This window comes from Narcine bancroftii, chromosome 6 (assembly GCF_036971445.1).
Source record: "Narcine bancroftii isolate sNarBan1 chromosome 6, sNarBan1.hap1, whole genome shotgun sequence".
Lineage (NCBI taxonomy): Eukaryota > Metazoa > Chordata > Chondrichthyes > Torpediniformes > Narcinidae > Narcine > Narcine bancroftii.
In genome coordinates, this window is record NC_091474.1 from 235,659,747 (window position 1) to 235,682,684 (window position 22,938).

A 22,938-nucleotide genomic window follows, 5' to 3' on the forward strand; every position below is an offset into this window, starting at 1 on the left:
ACTCTATTTTTTTCCCCATGGAGCAGTAAATATGTGGAATTCTCTGTCCAATGAACCAATAGAAGCTGCCTCATTGAATGTATTTAAGGCACTAAAAAGTTAATAGTAGGGGAATTAAGGATCACGGGGAACAGGTGAGCAAGCAGAAGAGCTGAGTCGACAGCCAAGTCAGCTACGATCTCATTGAATGGCAGAGTGGGTTCGAAGGGCCAGGTGTAAAACCACCCGTCACGTAAGACACCACATCATCAAAATGAGAAACTCAGCTCACAATTTCACCAAAATGCAGTGCTACGTTACGACATGGTGGGTGGGACTGCTCAGCTTAACCCCAGCCAGCATTTTTAAAGTAGCTATTACAGCTGCCAACAAATGCTCAGTAAAACATGTGCTGCCGAGACGTCATATAGCCCTTGACTGGGTGAATTTACCTGTTCCAGGCAGAATGGTGAAGATTTTAAAATAAGATTTTCTTTTTGTTTGTAAATATACATAGTCATAAGTGGAATATGCACGAGGATTATAAAAAATAAGGTGATTCCCCTGGAGCTGCTGCAACAGCAGTGCTAGCATTTGTGCAGACTCATGGGGAGTGGGGAGCAGAGACACTGTGCTCTTCTGCAGGGTTCCACCACTAAGTCCAACTACTAATAGCTTTGTACAGGCTTTTGACCCAAGACAGTGCTACCTGTGTTGGGCAGCAGCCTCGTGGAGTTACAGACTCCTGGTGAGCACTGGTGCCAGATAACAGGGAGACACACCTTATTTGAGAAGAAGCAGAGGAGACGACCCATGGGGCAGTGACCGCGGCACCGAACCAGTGAGGGGTTCTGCAGCTGAAGATCACACAGGTGGAGATCTGTTGCCGACTTGAGCTGAGGAACTCACACAGGCCCCGGAGATTGACTCGAGACTGGCTGGAGGGTGCGAGGGCACTAATGCCTTCCTGATCAGAGGTTCAGATCTGGATCCTGGGCTGGACTGGAGTCTGGGTGGCTCCAGGAGTGCTGGAGGTGAATCCACAGACACTTGGTAACTGGACTTCGTTTTTTGCTTCTTTCTCTATCTGCAAGAGGTGCCTGGCAATTTCTGCTGAGGGCAAATATGTCTGCTTTACTGCAGACTAAAGTAAATTTTTTGTAATATTACACCTGTTTTATTACAATTTATGTCAATACAGAAATCCTGAACCTTGGATACTCTCATAAAAGGCAAGGGGAATGTTCTTTGGGTGCAGGTGTACTCACAGGCTCAGGAACACCAAGACAATGACTCCATCTGCAGGTTCAGGAAGCAGAATGCAAAGCATTCTCAAATTAACGCAGACCCTCTCGTCAGTCCCAGCCTTGATGAGTGAATGTAGAAAGTGCTGACGTAATAGGTAACAGTTCTGAAGCACGTCAGTGTCTAATTGCTACATAATTGGGCTTAAAGTTCCGGTGAATTAATTGTCCCATTTAGTTCAGCGTCATCATTTCTTTTTTTAAACATTGTTTGCTGCCTGAAATGGAAGCATCTCTTGGTCTGGTTTCTGCCTTGATTCATGAATTAGTTAGGGTGTTTTTAAATTAAAACACGTGCACTCTATAACTAAATTCAGAAAATTTGCAGTTGACTGAGCCCAATGCCAAAAATTCCAACTTAATGGGAGGTGCATTTCGATAAATGAACAGTCAGCACATCTGCACAAGGTCAGTGCATCTCATTTGCTCCTGGTATTTTCAGCCTGGGTCTCTACTCATTGTAGTTTAGAAGGATGAGGGAGGATCTTATAATGTCATCTTTCATAAAACTATGTAAGAAATTGAAAAGATAGAAGCAGGGAGGTTATTTCCATTGGGAGGTGGGACTTAGAACTAGGGAGATGCAGCCTCAAGATTTGGGGAGTAAATTTCAGACAGAGATAAGGAGGATCTGCTTCTCCCAGAGAATAGTGAATCTAGGGAATTCTCTGCCCAACGAAGAGACTGCTTTGGTCAATGACATAGATAGATTATTGCAAAATAGGGGAATTAAGGGTGGAGCTGAGTCCATGGCCAGATCAGCCATGATCTTTTTGAATGGCGGATTGGGCTCAACAAGCCAGATGGGAAACAATCCGCCTAGTGAGACAGCACAAACAAGAACTGACGTGAGAAACTTGGCTTGCAATTTCACCAAAATGCAATGTTACATTTCCGCAGCAGTATATACTAAAAATATTTCCCCCAGTTTAATTCCAACCAGCAGTTTTATACTCCAACCAGCAGTTTTATACTCCAACCAGCAGTTTTATACTCCAACCAGCAGTTTTATACTCCAACCAGCAGTTTTATACTCCAACCAGCAGTTTTATACTCCAACCAGCAGTTTTATACTCCAACCAGCAGTTTTATACTCCAACCAGCAGTTTTATACTCCAACCAGCAGTTTTATACTCCAACCAGCAGTTTTATACTCCAACCAGCAGTTTTATACTCCAACCAGCAGTTTTATACTCCAACCAGCAGTTTTATACTCCAACCAGCAGTTTTATACTCCAACCAGCAGTTTTATACTCCAACCAGCAGTTTTATACTCCAACCAGCAGTTTTATACTCCAACCAGCAGTTTTATACTCCAACCAGCAGTTTTATACTCCAACCAGCAGTTTTATACTCCAACCAGCAGTTTTATACTGCAACCAGCAGTTTTATACTGCAACCAGCAGTTTTATACTGCAACCAGCAGTTTTATACTCCAACCAGCAGTTTTATACTCCAACCAGCAGTTTTATACTCCAACCAGCAGTTTTATACTCCAACCAGCAGTTTTATACTCCAACCAGCAGTTTTATACTCCAACCAGCAGTTTTATACTCCAACCAGCAGTTTTATACTCCAACCAGCAGTTTTATACTGCAACCAGCAGTTTTATAGAGCTTCATCTAACAGTTGTCAGCAAATGCTTAGTAAAACGTGTGAAACTGAGTATGCTGTGTAACCCCTGACTGGTGAATTTACATGTGTCCAGAAATCTACTTAAACTGTTTAACTGCAAAACTGTTTAAGCATAACGAACAGATTCTTTACTTTAGTGATTTGGTCAAAAGAACGGAAGAACACGTGAAATGGGAGCAGGAGTCAGTCATTGGCCTATCGAGACTGCTCTGCTGTTCAATAAGATCGTGGCCAATCTAGCCACGGGCTCACCTGCCTGTTCCCATTACCCTTAATTCCCCTATTAGTCAAAAATCTATTTATCTCAGATTTATTTTCAGAGTACATACATGACACTGTAGGCCTGATTAAAAGGGACGATGAAACGGCCTTTAGGGATGAGGTTCAGCACCCTGGTCTTGTGGTGTGACACTCAACAATCAGGAGACCAAGGAGATCATCATGGACTTCAGGCATGCGAGAAGCCACACTGGCGTCCCGATTTACATCAATGGATGGGTAGTGGAGTGTTTACCGAGCTTTAAATTCCTTGGCGTCCAGATAAGCCTAAGGAAGATCCACCTCTGTCCCAGGATTGGATTTCTATAGATGCACAATTTGAGAGTGTGCTAACATATGGCATTTCGGTGTGGTATGGGAATTGGACAAGATCACAAGGCACTTCAGCAGGTAGTGAAACTGCCCAATGGATTATTGGAATCCAATTGCCTACCATCGAAAACATCTATAGGGAACGATGTCTGAGCTTGGTGAAAAACATTATCAGAGATGCAACACACCCAAATCACGGACTATACACTCTTCTCCCATCGTGCACCAGTAGGCTCAAGAGAGCTTTTTTTTTTAAACGAAGCTGTGACTATGTTGAACACTGAATCATGGCACTGAGCAGTAATTGGACTCACATTGTAAAATCAGTACTTTTTAACAGTTCACTGTAGAATAGTGCTGTCATTGGTTTTAATTGCATGTGTTTTGTTGTAATGTATATAGATGGCATTTATTTCTTAACTTCCAGTTAGATGCTGGTGGTATTTCATTGTCTGGTTTACTGGTACAATGACAATAAAGTGAATGATCATCACCAACCCTGAGATTCCTTTTCCTGAAGAATTAAACCACTTATTGGTAGGGCAAAAAAATACCCTGAACACATGTAAACAAATCAGCAAATCTAAACAAACTGACCGTGCAACACCAAGAGAATTGCACAAGAGTCTTTAAATGAGGCCCGGATTGCATTCGAGGTTGAGGAACCTGGGGGTGCAAGTCTTGTGGCCCCTACACCTCTTTCCTGACGGCAGCAGAGAAAACAAAGCGTGTGCTGGGAGGTGTGGAGCCTGGCTGCTTATCGGTCTTAATTACATTTAATGAGGCAGCCTTAACTGCTTCCTTGGCAGAGAATTCCCCTGATGCATTGCTTCCTAGAAGCAATTCCTCCACATCTATCCTCTAATACAGCCCCCTGAATTTTGAGAGTTATTTTAAGTTTCTATCAGATTTACCCCACCATCCTTCTAAATATCTGAGGATTGTCACAGGCTCCTCAATCTGGCTCCAGTCACCGTCAGTATTGACTTCTTTAATTTCTTTTAGCCCCCTCCTTAGTCTCCTGCTTTCCCTCACCCCTCTGACACCCCTCCTCCAGCTCCCCACCGCCTTCCTCTCCTTTTTTTAAAAAATGTCAGAGAGCATCTTTCTCAGCTCTCAGCCCTCCCCCCACCACTGTAATCTGTCAGTTCTTTTTCTCTTCTTCCCTTCATCCCCAACTGCATCCATCCTTCACCTGTTAGCCTGTGTTTCCTTACTCTCCCTTCCCTCCCTCCATCCCTACCTTCTCATTCAGGTGTCAGACACACCTGATGGGCTCAGGCCCAAAACACCAACTGCCTTTTGCCTTCCACGGATGCTGCCCGACTCTCTGAGTTCTTCCTGCATTTTCTTCATGTCTTACTCTAGTTGATAATCATCTCGAGTGGCAGAGATTTTTTTATAAGAAATGACTAATATCCGTGCCTTGTACCTCTCATTCGCTTTGCATAGCTTATTACGTAGGAACTGCGCAAAACTGTATTTGGTCCAGGAAAGATTCTCCAAGATAGTGACTCACAAGAACCTAAATTTGCTCATCTTCTCCACCTCTGATCCCCCAATGATCACTGGATTGTACATCTCTGGCTTTCCTTTCCTGAAGTCCTTGAGTGAAAGGTTGTTGTAGTACAACATTCAGCCAAGTTTTCAATCTCCCTCCTGTACGCTGACTCATTACTTTTCTTTATACAGCCCACTACCACAGTATCGTCGACAAATTTGTGATGGTGTTATTGTTGTACCAAGCTACACAGTCGTAGATTTAAAGTGAGTAGAGCAGGGACTAAAAACGCAGTCCTTGGTGCTCCAGTACTGATTGAGATTGTGGAGGTCAAGTTCTTATCAGTCCTCTGGAGGTGAGGAAATCCATGATCCAATTACACAGTGGGAAGTTTGAGTCCTAGATCTTGGAGTTTGCTGATCAGTTTTTAGAAGATGATGGTGTTAAATGCCGAACTGTAGTCGATAAAGGATATCCTGATGAATTCATCTTTACCATCCAGATGTTCCAGGGCTTTGTCTCGAGCCAGTGAAATGGCATCTACTGTAGACCTGTTGCTACAATAGGCAAACTGGAACATATCCATGTCTCCACTAAGACAGGAGCTGATCTGCTTTATCACCATCCTTTCAAAACACTTCATCACTGTTGATGCAAGTGCTACTTGTTGACAGTCATTAAGGCAGGTCACTACCTTCTTCTTAGGCTCCAGTACGATTGACACCTGATTGACTCCTGCCGGAGTGAAACAAGAGGTTATCCGTGAATAACTTGATAAGTTGGTCATCTCGGCCAGGTACTCAGTCTGAGCTGGATGCTTTCCTCACATTCATTCTCCTGAAGGCAGCATGCACATCATTCTCAGATATGGAGAGAATGGGATCATCAGGGGATGTGGGGGTGTGGAGGGGTGGTTCTTCACTGTTCCTCTCATCAAATCAGGCACAGAAGGCATTGAGTTCTTCTGGGAGCGAAGCTTTGCCGTCTGCTACTTCTCCAAATTCAGTTTTGTAGCAGGTTATGCCACAGTTGTTGGGTGTCCCTTGTTGTTTCCATTTTTCATCCAGAATCTCCACTTTGCCCAGGAAATGACGTTCTGCAGGTCATACCTGCTCCTGCTGTACCAATCTGGATCTCTGGACTTAAATGCCTGTGATGTGGCTCTCAACAGCTTCTGGATTTCATTGTTCACCCAGGACTTCTGGTTGGGGAAAACCCTGAACTATTTGGTGGGGACACACTACTGTTTTGATAAAGACTGGTGTAATCATTCAGATCCTCTGCCGAGTCCATGAACACTGCCAAATTCGCTGACTCAAAGAAGTCCTGTAACCGTTCTTCAGCCTCCTGTGACCACCTTCTAGCTGGCCTGATCTCTGGAGCTTCTCTTTTTAGGGTCCATCTGTATGAAGGCAGAAGGAACACAGCTGGGTGATCCGACTTGCCAAAATACAGTCTCAGGAAAGAACAATAGGCCTTCCTTATCTGGGTGTAGCATTGATCGAGTGTGCTTGGGCCTCTGGTGCAGCAGGTTACATGCTTTTGGTAGTTGGGCAGGGTTTTCTTGACACAGGCCTGGTTAAATTGCCAACTAAGATTTGTAGTGTGCCAGGTTGGATCGTCTCTTGTTCATTGATCACATCATGCAAAAGAACAGGAAAGTGAGGGACTGAGCACCTCATTCCCAGTTCACATTTCTGAAATGTGTTTCTATTCTTCACAGCTGTCATTTCCAGTCTTTTCAACATTTCTTCTCAACTTACCCAAGGTTTCTAGAGAAATCACCTGCAGTATTTATCCTGTCTGAAGCTTCCTCATTCTTCTGCCAGAGCTGCAAGAAGAAATGCTAGCTGAGCATTTCTCCCACTACAGGTGTTGCCTGACATGTTATCCCCTGCAGTTTCTCTGTTTGTTTCAGATCCTCAGCACCCTCAGGACTTTTTATTTCTTTGTGCCTCACTAAAGCCTTAATCAACTGCCACCATTCCCTGTCACCCACAAGTCTTGGATCTCTGCAAACCCACTCATATTTTGTTTTTTCCCTTTTCCCCTCTGTCCTCCAGCTCCCCTCTCCTCTCTGAGAGTGATTCTCTCCTATCAATTCTCAACTACCCTCCCACCTGTAATTACCTGGACCTCTTACCTGCGAGCCTGTGCTCATCCCCCAGCCTCTCCCCAATTGCCCACCTTTTTATTGTCTGTCTGCTTTTTAAAATTTTAATTAAAAAATTTAGACATACAGCACGGTAACAGACCATTTCAGCACACAGCTCCATGCCGCTCAATTTACAGCCCATTAACCTACACCCCGCAGTACATTTTGAATGGTGGGAGGAAACCGGAGCCCACGCAGAAATGGGAGAACTTACAAACTCCTTACAGACAGCGCAGGATTTGAACTCCAATCCAGTCCCAATCACGGGCGCTGGACTTCCTCGAGTCAGCGAATTGAGCAGTGTTCATGGACTCGGCAGAGGATCTGAATGATTACACCAGTCTTTATCAAAACACTTGTGGATGAGTGTATCCCCACCAAATAGTTCAGGGTTTTCCACAAAGGCGTTGCACTAACAGCTACACCAACCGCGCTGCCGCTTTTGCTTACCTCTGGCCCAGGTCTAAACATTGGTTACCCTTTACTTTCTCTAGGATGCTTTTTGACCTGCTGAGTTTCTCTAACTCGTTTTCTCATTGCACTCGACCCCCAAGTCTACAGACTTTCTTGCTTAACAAGTGTCCAGTTTAAATTTATTGTTACGTGTGTTTACCGTGAAAAGATATGTTTTACATATATCCAGCAAGTCTATCCAGAGCAGAATAAAACATGGTACAGAAGGTTGCAGTGAGAATTCAGTCCGAACAGAGGGCGAGAAGGATCACATAAAGCTGGAAAGGTTTAGAGATTGTATTCCTGATCCAGACACCAGCAAAGCATTTGTGGCTTTCAGTGCAGCAGGTGACAGGCCACAAGGACAGAGCAGAAACTGGGGTGTGGTGAAGAATAAGATTTAATAGCTGAACAATGTATATCCATAGTCCAGCCTCAGAAAGAGCAAGATAACTGCAGCACCAATAGGAAGAACTGATTTGAGCTGGGGCGAATTTATTTGCAAAACTGATGTAACTTGGAAATTTTTCTCTCAATTGGAAACAGCCAACGAGAAAGATGTAGTTCCCACAAGATTTGCAGTGTGACCACTTTAAGGCTTCACCCTGGAAACTGTCTCATATTTTGTTTCAGAAACAGTTTCAAAATAAAATCCATCCAGTTCAAAGATAATATAAAGCACATTTAACACTTGGAAGGTAATTTCTGGGAATACTCATTTTCAAAGTTCCCAAAGAGCAGGGAATTTCAAAGCAGCTTCTAAGCAGAATTTGGTGCAGTTGCTAATTTCATTTTCTATTTAGCCTGAAGTCTCAGACTGAGGAGATTAGAGACAACCCCTACCAGCCCTCCCCAACCCCACCCTCTTCTGCCAGTCAAGATTATGAAATAGCAGCCGATACCAAACCTTCCTCTGCAATACAGTAAAACTCCTGGTGTACGACACCTAGGGGAATTGGTAGATGCTGGATAAGTGAATTTTTCCGGCTGCTTGAGACTGCGTGTTGTGTGGATTGGCAAACCAGCGAGGAAGTGCACCAATTTTTAACTTCTGTATTTTTTACCTACTGGTATTTAACATAAAACATAACATAACATAACAATTACAGCACGGAAACAGGCCATTAGGCCCTTCTAGTCCGCACCGAACCAAACACCCCTTTCTAGTCCCACCTCCCTGCACAATGCCCATAACCCTCCATCTTCTTCTCATCCATATACCTGTCCAACCTTTTCTTAAATAATACAATTGACTCCGCCGCCTCTATTTCTCCCGGAAGATCATTCCACACGGCTACCACTCTCTGAGTAAAGAAGTTCCCCCTCATGTTACCTATAAACCTCTGCCCCTTAATTCTTAACTCATGTCCTCTTGTTTTAATCTTTCCTCCTCTTAACGGAAATAGTCTATCCACATCCACTCTGTCTATCCCTTTCATAATCTTAAATACTTCTATCAAATCCCCTCTCAACCTTCTACGCTCCAAAGAATAAAGACCTAATCTGTCCAATCTCTGCCTATACTCTAGATGCTTAAACCCAGGTAACATTCTGGTAAATCTTCTCTGCACTCTCTCCACTCTGTTTATATCCTTCCTATAATTAGACGACCAGAACTGCACACAGAACTCCAAATTAGGCCGCACCAACGTCTTATACAGTCTCAACATCACCTCCCAACTCCTATATTGATTGATAAAGGCCAGCATACTAAAAGCCTTCTTCACCACCCTATTCACGTGAGTTTCTACCTTCAGGGAACGATGTACCGTTACTCCTAAATATTTTTGCTCTTCTGTATTCCTCAATGCTCTCCCATTTACTACGTATGTCCTGTTCTGATTCTTCTTACCAAAATGAAGCACCTCACACTTATCAGCATTAAATTCCTTCTGCCATTTTTCAGCCCACTTTTCTAAGCAGCCCAAATCCCTCTGCAATCCTTGAAAACCTTCTTCATTATCCACTATTCCACCTATCTTAGTATCGTCTGCATATTTACTAATCCAATTCACCACCCCATCATCTAGATCATTAATGTAAATAACGAACAACAATGGGCCCAATACAGATCCTTGAGGCACACCACTGGTCACCGGCCTCCAACCTGACAGACAATTTTCCACTACCACTCTCTGGCCTCTCCCTTTCAGCCAATGTTCAATCCATTTGACTATCTCAAAATTTATACCTAAAGACTGCACCTTCCTAACTAACCTTCCATGTGGTACGTTATCGAAGGCCTTATTTTTGGCGGTTGCTTGAACTCCAGATAACAGGAGTTTTGCTGTACTTATTAGTAGGGTCAGATAAAATAAATGTGCTGGTAAGCAATATTAGTTGGAAGATGAATATAAATGTGAACTCATGGAGTCAGAGTTTTACAGCATGGAAACAGACCTTTTGGCCCAACTTGTCCATGCCAACCAAGTTGTCTTGTATGTCCTACTTGCCTGCTTTAGGCCCATATCCCCTCTGAAACTTTCCTATCCTTGCACATGTTTAACCATTACAACTCCCCCCGTCTCCACTTTCTGCTCCGACAGCTCATTCCACACACCGACTGCCCTCTCTGAGTCAAAAAGGTCCCTTTTAAATTTATCACCTCTTACTTTAAATCTATGCTCTCAAATTTTAGACACCCTGAGGGAAAAAAGCTACGACTATTTACCTATCTAGGCCCCCTCAGGATTTTTATAAACCTCCATAAGTTCCCCCCACAACTTCCTACATTGTAGGGAGAAAACATCCTTATAATTCAAGTCTGCCATTTTGGTAACATTTTTGTGATCCTTTCCAGCTACATGATAGTTTTCCTATAGTTGTATGACCAGAATTATGGACATTCTCCAAGTGTAGTTTCACCAATGCCTTATACATGATGCCCCAGCTCTGTTTTCCCTTGACCTCTGTTGACAATGTCATGGGTATGTATCAGTAATGCAGAACTCTTTCAGTAAAGCCTTTAATTCTTCCCAAAAAAATTAAAAACAATGAAGAATATGAAGCTAAAGAATAGAAAGATAAAGCAACATGCAGTTATCTTGGCTATGGTTAATTTTGTACGCTGCTAATTCAATTGGATATGGGTAGGAACACACAAAATAAAGACAAATGTAAATTTATCAATGCTACATTAAGATTTATTACTAGAAATCACCCCCCCCCCATCAACGTGATCTACCAGGATCATTGTCCAAAGAGGGCACGCAAAATCATTGAGGACCCCTACCAGCCCGCACACAGCATCATTTAGCTGCTCCTATTGAGAAAGAGATACAGGAGGATCAGAGCCGGCACCACCAGGCTTCTCCCCAATGGCAGTGAGACTGAACGACTGAATGTACTGCTCATACTAACCTTCCTCGCCGCTTGTATTTATTTAACAATATTTATTTTTATATATGTATATTTCTCCTGCATATCCTTTCCATCCTCAACATTCATTGCAATGACTTCATCACCAACATCGAAGTACTCGAGCTGGCAGAGTCCGCAAGCATCAAATCCTTGCTGCCGAAGACCCAACTGCGCTGGATAGGTCACGTCTCCAGAATGGAGGACCATCGCCTTCCCAAGATCGTGTTATATGGCGAGCTCTCCACTGGCCACCGAGACAGGTGCACCAAAGAAGAGGTACAAGGACTGCTTAAAGAAATCTCTTGGTGCCTGCCCCATTGACCACCGCCAGTGGGCTGTTATCGCCTCCAACCGTGCATCTTGGCGCCTCACAGTTCGGCGGGCAGCAACCTCCTTTGAAGAAGACCACAGAGCCCACCTCACTGTCAAAAGACAAAGGAGGAAAAACCCAACATCCAACCCCAACCAACCAATTTTCCCTTGCAACCGCTGCAACTGTGCTGGCCTGTCCCGCATCGGACTTGTCAGCCACCAACGAGCCTGCAGCAGACGTGGACATTACCCCTCCATAAATCTTCGTCCGCGAAGCCAAGCCAAAGAAGAAGAAGAAAGTTTGCTTGTCTGTATGTGTATTATGTCCAGTTGAGTGTTGCAACTTTTTGCATTGAGGACCAGAGAAAGCTGTTTTGTCAGGTTGTACTTGGACAATTGGATGATAATAAACTTGAACTTGAAAAATGAAAAGCCTTTTGGCTGAAGATTGAGCTCCATATTTAAAAATTCTCATTAAATTCCTGTAAGGCCTCATCTCTGAACAACTGGAGCTTCAAATCCTTACTATTGCTCTAGTTTTTAAACATACATCTTTTGTCTCACTACTGGTGACCACACCTTCAGTCAACTCAACCCCAAGTTCCGAAATACAGTCTCTAAACCTTTCCACCTGTCTATAATCCTTCCTGAAACCAATCCACGGCCAAGCCTCTGACAGTTGGAACAGCTTGTTCGTTGACTTGATGCCAACAGTAAAAAAGTTGCATCTGTGAATTGTTTTGGGGGAATTTTCTGATGTTTAATGAGCTGCATAATAAATTGCTGTTGAAAGTAACAAAGAAAAACAAGCAGCTGGAAGAACTCAGCAGTTCAAGAGATACCTTGTGGAGACAAGAAGTTGAGGGTTGAGGCCCTGAATCAGGACTGAGGGTGTAAAGGGTAAAAGGCCAATAAAAAGAGATGAGAGGAAAGGGAGAGGCTGGGGGTGGCAGGCGATTGGTAGAACCAGGAGAGTCAGGGGTTGATGGGCCGATAGAGAGAGGTGGAAAGAGATAAGCAAACAAATTGGGCAGATGGAGCATATTCCCTGAAGCATAGAAGAATGAGGGGAGATTTGATAGAGGTATTTAAAATTATGAGGGGTATAGAAAGAGTAAATGTAGGCAGGCATTTTCCACTGACGGTAGGTGAGATACAAACCAGAGAACATGGGTTAAGGGTGAAAGGGAAAAAGTTGAGGGGAAACATGAGGGGGAACTTCTTCACACAGAGAGTGGTGGGGGTGTAGAATGAGCTGCCCGCTGAAGTAGTAAATGTGGGCTCAATTTTAACATTAGAGATGAATTTGGACAGGTACATGGTTGGGACAAGTATGGAGAGCCATGAACTGGGTTCAGGTCAGTGAGATGAATTAGAATAATCAGGGATGATTAAAACAGTGGTTTTCAAACTTTTCTTCCCACTCACATAACACCTTAAGCAATCCCTTAGTAATCATAGAGCACCTATAATATAGAGACTTAAAATGGTGAGTGGAAAGAAAATGGTTGAGAACTACTGGTTTAATTAGTGTCCCTTGTAACATAGAGCTGTGCCTGCACTGAATCAAGGGGCCCTGGGGCATTGTAGCAATTTTCCCTTGATCATTGTATGTATCAGTTCATTGTGTGTGTGTATATCTATATATAGATAGATATACATATATGTATTTTGTGTGTATATTTTGTTCCCATGCTATTTTCCCCATGTTCGTTATTAATTGTGTGCTATTACTTTCCCCAGTGCTGTAAAGTGTGTGTGTGTGCGTGTGTGTGTGTGTGTGTGTGTGTGTGCGTGCGTGCTGCATCTGCTACAATTTCCCACCCTTGCCTTCTGTAAATAAAATCCTTCCCTACCAAAACTGTGTCCAGAGTCCTTGCCTTTGAGACCTACCAAACCTGTTTCCTTACTCACAACACCTTGCCTGAGGAAAGATGTACTTTCCAACAAAGGACACTAAATTGAGTGGAAAAGCAAATTGTGCAGAGGAATTGAGAGCCTGCAGAAAGATATATATAGGTTAAGTGAGTGGGGAAGAATCTGGCAGATGGAGTACAATGTTGGTAAATGTGAGGTCATCCACTTTGGAAGGAACAATGGAAGATCAGATTATTATTTAAATGGAAAGTGATTGTATTATGCTGTCTGGCAAAAGGACTTTGCAAATCTTATGCATGAAATGCAAAAGGTTGGTTTATAGGTACAGTGGGCTATCAAGAAGGTAAGTGCAACATTGGCCTTCATTGGTAGTGGGATTGAGTTTATGAGCAGGCAAGTTATGCTGCAACTATACAAGGTACTGGTGAGGCTGTATCTGGAGTATGCTTGCAGTTCTGGTCTCCTTACTTGTGGAAAGATGTCATGGCTTTGGAGGTGGTGTTGAGGAGGTTCACCAGAGATGAGGGGATTAGCCTATGAAGAGAGAATGAGTCAACTGGGGCAGTACTCGCTGGAATTTAGAAGAATGAAAGGAGATCTTCTAGAAACATATAAAATTATGAAAGGCATAGAGAGATAGAGGTAGGTAAGTTGTTTCCATTGGGGGATGAGACTAGAACTTGGGGACATAGCCTCAAGATTTGGGGTAGTAGATTTTGGATGGTGATGAGGAGGAACTGCTTTTCCCAGAGAATGGTGAAGCTATGGAATTTGCTGTCATTGAAGAGGTGGAGGCTACCTCAGTGACTATATTTAAGACAAGGTTTGAAAACCACTGTTTTAATCGTCCCTAATTGACTCGTTATGTGCACAGTTTCAGAACTCCAAAGGAAATAGACCAATGACCATTTTTTTCAAGCAAAATATTTCAGTAAAAATTGGGTCTAAAGCAGTGATTCTCAACCTTCCCTTTCCACTCACATACCACCTTAAGCCATCCCTTACTAATCACAGAGCAAAAAGGTGGTTGAGAACCACTGAATTAAATGCTCCCAACCCTTTTAACAGTGCACATCTTACCAATAGTTTCCACATTTCTAAGTCTCGAGTGAATCAAGGTGTCCCAAGCTAAAAAGAGAGAACTAAACAACACATGGCACCTTTATAGTACTGGAGGGTCCAGCCCTGGTTGTTAGCAGGAACCAATGGTTCAGTGCCAGGATGGTTAATCCAATTACAACAGCCAATGGCCCAAGGCCAAGTACAGGCATGCTGAGAGTACAGTCCAGGCAATTTACATGGTACCAATGGCAAGATGTGCACTAATGGGTGGGGCGGAACCAAACCTCGATTGGCAGCTGATGTGTCCTCCGACTAGGTAGGGGGCAGTGCTGTAACCTGACCACCACAACCCTTCCCAATACAATAGGAGATGACAGCCCCTTTTCCACCAGTAGAAAAAGAAAACTGTCAGCATGTCAGCTTCAAATGAAGTCATTTCACACGTTAATCCCCTCGACCCCACTCATATTCCCGGAGTTTGTTGATGTCGGCGTGCTGATAAAACCACTTGAAGGTAGAACACTCCAATCCCTGGAAATGAGGGTGGCCCAGTGGAAATGGCACAAAGGAAGGGCTTCCTATCTTAGGACACTGCACAGCCAATTAACTGGAATGCCAGTGGAAAACGGGCTCATAACTGCACACAATGACCCATGTATGATCTCACCCATGTTCTGCAACATTGTGGTAATGATCTTTGCTCTTGAATTTTAAAATTCTTACAATAAAATTCAACATATGATTTGCCTTCATAACTGCTTCCTGCACCTGCTTTCAATAAACAATGCACAAGGACATTCTGATGTGCCTTAACAGCAACATTTCCTAATCACAGGTAAATAAGATACTACCTTTCCATTTGCCCTATCAAAATGAATTCTTTCTTTTTCTTTGGCTTGGCTTCGCGGACGAAGATTAATGGAGTGGTAATGTCCACGTCAGCTGCAGGCTCGTTTGTGGCTGACAAGTCCGATGCGGGACAGGCAGACACGGTTGCAAGGGAAAATTGGTTGGTTGGGGTTGGGTGTTGGGTTTTTCCTCCTTTGTCTTTTGTCAGTGAGGTGGGCTCTGCAGTCTTCTTCAAAGGATGTTGCTGCCCGCCGAACTGTGAGGCGCCAAGATGCACGGTTTGAGGCGATATCAGCCCACTGGCGGTGGTCAATGTGGCAGGCACCAAGAGATTTCTTTAGGCAGTCCTTGTACCTCTTCTTCGGTGCACCTGTCTTGGTGGCCAGTGGAGAGCTCGCCATATAACACGATCTTGGGAAGGCGATGGTCCTCCATTCTAGAGACGTGACCTACCCAGCGCAGTTGGATCTTCAGCAGCGTGGATTCGATGCTGTCGGCCTCTGCCATCTCGAGTACTTCGATGTTGGAGATGAAGTCGCTCCAATGAATGTTGAGGATGGAGCGGAGACAACGCTGGTGGAAGCGTTCTAGGAGCCGTAGGAGATGCCGGTAGAGGACCCACGATTCGGAGCCGAACAGGAGTGTGGGTATGATTTAATTATATGGCATATATTTGCCTATTCAATCAACTGATTTTAAACACCTCCTTGCAATATGCATAGAATTCAGAACCAAGAAATGTGCTGTCAATGTGATGGAGTCATACTACAGGCTGAGAGATAAGGGAGATAAACAGTGGGAGAGTAATGAACAGATATGTTGGCAAATTTTAGACAGATGTAAAAATCAAGGGGGTTATTGTAGTCATTGATTATAATTTCTCTAATAATGACTGGGACTTCGTCAGTGCAAGAGGCTTAGATGGTCCATCCAAGAGAAATTTGGATAGATCTATGATGGGCAGGGTATGGAGGGCTATGTTCTGGTTGCAGGTCAATGGACGGGTGGAAAAATAGTTTGGCACGGAATGGGCCGAAGGGCCTGTTTCTGTGCTGTGGTTTAAAAAAAGTTTCTTGCAACAGAGAGTCAGGCAGGAGCTGGGGAGAGTAGAGTGGGAGCAGCTATCATTGAGCAAGTACAGATCAGACATGTGGGAATCGTTTAAAAACCAGCATGTTTCAATGAGGAAGAAAGACAAGAATGCCATAGTGTTCTGTAATTCGTAAGGGATTGCCTAAGGTGGTATGTAAGTGGGAAAAAAAAATGGTTGAGAATCACTGGGGTTGTTGGAGGATGGAAATGTCAAAATACTAGGAGGCATTACATTCAGGGTGAGAGAGGGAAAGTTTAATGGCAAGTTTTTACATAAAGTGACAGGTAACTGGATTGTGGTCCTAGGATGTGGTGGAAGCAGACACGACAATGACTGAGTAGATTAGTCGTTTTAGAGGCACTTAGTCATACAGGGAATGGAGGAAGGTGGATCATTTCCAGGCAGACGAGATCAGTTCAATTTGGCACCCATGGTATCAAGGGCCGAAGGGCCTCTGCTGCAGAATATTCTATACTCTTGCACAACTCTGTTTTGTATTACCTGCAAATTTAAAGCATTAAACTCAGTTTCTATTCACATTCAGTAACTCTTCACAAGAATATTGGGTATAGTAGCAGCTCTAATAGTGAAAGTGCTATTGTGGCACTATTGACAAAGAAGTTCCGACATTTTAGACCCAGCAACAATGAAGAATGTGATAGATTTCCAAGTCTTAATGCTGGGTGACTTGGAATGATCCTGTTGCACTTGTCTTTCTCCACAGTCAAGAGATTTAGGAAAATTTCAACAGTTGCCTCTTCAAACAACTGTAGTACATTTTGTCGATGGTTCACATTGTGCACTAGTGATGGAGGGAGAATGGAGGGAGAATAAATATTTAAAGTGGTGGATAGGATGCCAATCAATTGGGCTGCTTTCTCCTGGCACTTTGAGTTTGTTGAAGTTGCACTCAGGCAAGGAAGTAAAGACTTCCACTGCACTTTTGACGAATTGTGTAGATGGTGAAAAGGCTTTTTGGTAACAGGAGGTGAGTTCATCGCTACAGGATACTCAGCTTCTTACTTGATCTTGAGATACCAGTACTTGTGTGGTTAGTCCGGATGTGTTTTTAGGATTTTGATGGTAGCTAACTTAGCATAGCAATGGTGTTGAAAATTAAGGCTAAGTTGCTATCCTCTCTGTTCTTGAGAGCGACACTTTTTGTGACATTAATGTTATTTTCCACTTATCAACTTGTACTTCGGGGCACATCCACTATTCAAATACAAACCAACCAAAATAGAAATGCGTTTCCAATTTTTAAGTATCTACCCACATAGATAGAAACCAAATAAACCCTACAATTCAGTTCTCCCTGTAATAACTCACAGGTACCAATTCTTTATTCAAGCCCACCGAATCCCACCATTAAATTCCAACAGAGTATACACCATATAAACTCTGGGTTACATTCAAACCTACTAATCACTCAAAAGGATCAATCCCGCTCGCAATAAACAATGTAAGTTTCACAGATGGATCACTTGGGAATCCACTATTCTATAATGTAAACTCTATGAAACTTTTTCAATAGATTCCAATTTATAATCACTCCCAAGTTTCCATAACTCTATATATAAAACCACTGAAGCCCCAATTAGATTCCAGTCTGTAACCATTTCCATATATCCATAATTCTACATATAAAACCTTTGAAGCCCCAATTAGATTCCAGTCTGTAACCATTTCCATATATCCATAATTCTACATATAAAACCTCTGAAGCCACAATTAGATTCCAGTCTGTAACCATTTCCATATATCCATAATTCTATATACAAAACCACTGAAGCCCCAATTAGATTCCAGTCTGTAACCATTTCCATATATCCATAATTCTACATATAAAACCTCTGAAGCCCCAATTAGATTCCAGTCTGTAACCATTTCAATATATCCATAATTCTACATATAAAACCTCTGAAGCCCCAATTAGATTCCAGTCTGTAACCATTTCCATATATCCATAATTCTACATATAAAACCACTGAAGCCCCAATTAGATTCCAGTCTGTTACCATTTCCATATATCCATAATTCTACATATAAAACCTCTGAAGCCCCAATTAGATTCCAGTCTGTAACCATTTCCATATATCCATAATTCTACATATAAAACCACTGAAGCCCCAATTAGATTCCAGTCTGTAACCATTTCCATATATCCATAATTCTACATATAAAACCTCTGAAGCCCCAATTAGATTCCAGTCTGTAACCATTTCCATATATCCATAATTCTACATATAAAACCTCTGAAGCCCCAATTAGATTCCAGTCTGTAACCATTTCCATATATCCATAATTCTATATATAAAACCACTGAAGCCCCAATTAGATTCCAGTCTGTAACCATTTCCATATATCCATAAATCTACATATAAAACCACTGAAGCCCAAATTAGATTCCAGTCTGTAACCATTTCCATATATCCATAATTCTACATATAAAACCTCTGAAGCCCCAATTAGATTCCAGTCTGTAACCATTTCCATATATCCATAATTCTACATATAAAACCACTGAAGCCCCAATTAGATTCCAGTCTGTAACCATTTCCATATATCCATAATTCTATATATAAAACCACTGAAGCCCCAATTAGATTCCAGTCTGTAACCATTTCCATATATCCATAATTCTACATATAAAACCACTGAAGCCCCAATTAGATTCCAGTCTGTAACCATTTCCATATATCCGTAATTCTATATATAAAACCACTGAAGCCCCAATTAGATTCCAGTCTGTAACCATTTCCATATATCCATAATTCTATATATAAAACCTCTGAAGCCCCAATTAGATTCCAGTCTGTAACCATTTCCATATATCCATAATTCTACATATAAAACCACTGAAGCCCCAATTAGATTCCAGTCTGTAACCATTTCCATATATCCATAATTCTACATATAAAACCACTGAAGCCCCAATTAGATTCCAGTCTGTAACCATTTCCATATATCCATAATTCTACATATAAAACCTCTGAAGCCCCAATTAGATTCCAGTCTGTAACGATTTCCATATATCCATAATTCTATATATAAAACCACTGAAGCCCCAATTAGATTCCAGTCTGTAACCATTTCCATATATCCATAATTCTACATATAAAACCACTGAAGCCCCAATTAGATTCCAGTCTGTAACCATTTCCATATATCCATAATTCTATATATAAAACCACTGAAGCCCAATTAGATTCCAGTCTGTAACCATTTCCATATATCCATAATTCTACATATAAAACCTCTGAAGCCCCAATTAGATTCCAGTCTGTAACCATTTCCATATATCCATAATTCTATATATAAAACCACTGAAGCCCCAATTAGATTCCAGTCTGTAACCATTTCCATATATCCGTAATTCTATATATAAAACCACTGAAGCCCCAATTAGATTCCAGTCTGTAACCATTTCCATATATCCATAATTCTATATACAAAACCACTGAAGCCCCAATTAGATTCCAGTCTGTAACCATTTCCATATATCCATAATTCTACATATAAAACCTCTGAAGCCCCAATTAGATTCCAGTCTGTAACCATTTCAATATATCCATAATTCTACATATAAAACCTCTGAAGCCCCAATTAGATTCCAGTCTGTAACCATTTCCATATATGCATAATTCTACATATAAAACCACTGAAGCCCCAATTAGATTCCAGTCTGTTACCATTTCCATATATCCATAATTCTACATATAAAACCTCTGAAGCCCCAATTAGATTCCAGTCTGTAACCATTTCCATATATCCATAATTCTACATATAAAACCACTGAAGCCCCAATTAGATTCCAGTCTGTAACCATTTCCATATATCCATAATTCTACATATAAAACCTCTGAAGCCCCAATTAGATTCCAGTCTGTAACCATTTCCATATATCCATAATTCTACATATAAAACCTCTGAAGCCCCAATTAGATTCCAGTCTGTAACCATTTCCATATATCCATAATTCTATATATAAAACCACTGAAGCCCCAATTAGATTCCAGTCTGTAACCATTTCCATATATCCATAAATCTACATATAAAACCACTGAAGCCCAAATTAGATTCCAGTCTGTAACCATTTCCATATATCCATAATTCTACATATAAAACCTCTGAAGCCCCAATTAGATTCCAGTCTGTAACCATTTCCATATATCCATAATTCTACATATAAAACCACTGAAGCCCCAATTAGATTCCAGTCTGTAACCATTTCCATATATCCATAATTCTATATATAAAACCACTGAAGCCCCAATTAGATTCCAGTCTGTAACCATTTCCATATATCCATAATTCTACATATAAAACCACTGAAGCCCCAATTAGATTCCAGTCTGTAACCATTTCCATATATCCGTAATTCTATATATAAAACCACTGAAGCCCCAATTAGATTCCAGTCTGTAACCATTTCCATATATCCATAATTCTATATATAAAACCTCTGAAGCCCCAATTAGATTCCAGTCTGTAACCATTTCCATATATCCATAATTCTACATATAAAACCACTGAAGCCCCAATTAGATTCCAGTCTGTAACCATTTCCATATATCCATAATTCTACATATAAAACCACTGAAGCCCCAATTAGATTCCAGTCTGTAACCATTTCCATATATACATAATTCTACATATAAAACATCTGAAGCCCCAATTAGATTCCAGTCTGTAACCATTTCCATATATCCATAATTCTATATATAAAACGACTGAAGCCCCAATTAGATTCCAGTCTGTAACCATTTCCATATATCCATAATTCTACATATAAAACCACTGAAGCCCCAATTAGATTCCAGTCTGTAACCATTTCCATATATACATAATTCTATATATAAAACCACTGAAGCCCAATTAGATTCCAGTCTGTAACGATTTCCATATATCCATAATTCTACATATAAAACCTCTGAAGCCCCAATTAGATTCCAGTCTGTAACCATTTCCATATATACATAATTCTATATATAAAACAACTGAAGCCCCAATTAGATTCCAGTCTGTAACCATTTCCATATATCCATAATTCTATATATAAAACCACTGAAGCCCCAATTAGATTCCAGTCTGTAACCATTTCCATATATCCATAATTCTACATATAAAACGACTGAAGCCCCAATTAGATTCCAGTCTGTTACAATTTCCATATATACATAATTCTACATATAAAACGTCTGAAGCCCCAATTAGATTCCAGTCTGTAACCATTTCCATATATCCATAATTCTACATATAAAACAACTGAAGCCCCAATTAGATTCCAGTCTGTAACCATTTCCATATATCCATAATTCTACATATAAAACCTATGAAGCCCCAATTAGATTCCAGTCTGTAACCATTTCCATATATCCATAATTCTACATATAAAACCTCTGAAGCCCCAATTAGATTCCAGTCTGTAACCATTTCCATATATCCATAATTCTATATATAAAACCACTGAAGCCCCAATTAGATTCCAGTCTGTAACCATTTCCATATATCCATATATTCATAAATCTACATATAAAACCACTGAAGCCCCAATTAGATTCCAGTCTGTAACCATTTCCATATATCCATAATTCTACATATAAAACCTCTGAAGCCCCAATTAGATTCCAGTCTGTAACCATTTCCATATATCCATAATTCTACATATAAAACCACTGAAGCCCCAATTAGATTCCAGTCTGTAACCATTTCCATATATCCATAAATCTATATATAATACCTCTGAAGCCCCAATTAGATTCCAGTCTGTAACCATTTCCATATATTCATAATTCTACATATAAAACCACTGAAGCCCCAATTAGATTCCAGTCTGTAACCATTTCCATATATCCATAATTCTATATATAAAACCACTGAAGCACCAATTAGATTCCAGTCTGTAACCATTTCCATATATCCATAATTCTATATATAAAACCTCTGAAGCCCCAATTAGATTCCAGTCTGTAACCATTTCCATATATACATAATTCTACATATAAAACCACTGAAGCCACAATTAGATTCCAGTCTGTAACCATTTCCATATATCCATAATTCTACATATAAAACCACTGAAGCCCCAGTTAGATTCCAGTCTGTAACCATTTCCATATATCCATAATTCTATATATAAAACCTCTGAAGCCCCAATTAGATTCCAGTCTGTAACCATTTCCATATATCCATAATTCTATATATAAAACCACTGAAGCCCCAATTAGATTCCAGTCTGTAACCATTTCCATATATCCATAATTCTACATATAAAACAACTGAAGCCCAATTAGATTCCAGTCTGTAACCATTTCCATATATCCATAATTCTACATATAAAACCACTGAAGCCCCAATTAGATTCCAGTCTGTAACCATTTCCATATATCCATAATTCTATATATAAAACCACTGAAGCCCCAATTAGATTCCAGTCTGTAACCATTTCCATATATCCATAATTCTATATATAAAACCTCTGAAGCCGCAATTAGATTCCAGTGTGTAACCATTTCCATATATCCATAAATCTACATATAAAACCACTGAAGCCCCAATTAGATTCCAGTCTGTAACCATTTCCATATATCCATAATCCTATATATAAAACCTCTGAAGCCCCAATTAGATTCCAGTCTGTAACCATTTCCATATATCCATAATTCTCCTGAACCCATTGACACAAGTCAAATTTCTAATCACTTGTGTGTGTGCATACATGGCATATACAGAATATATATATATATATATATATATATATATA

The 22,938-nt window shown here is 41.1% G+C and overlaps 1 protein-coding gene across 2 annotated transcripts in view; it reads right to left on the reverse strand.

The window, feature by feature from the left end:
• The window catches only part of mrpl33 (mitochondrial ribosomal protein L33), a 56,265-nt gene that overhangs the window by 32,667 nt on the left and 660 nt on the right, over window positions 1-22,938 (reverse strand). The gene's annotated exons all lie outside the window — the stretch shown is intronic.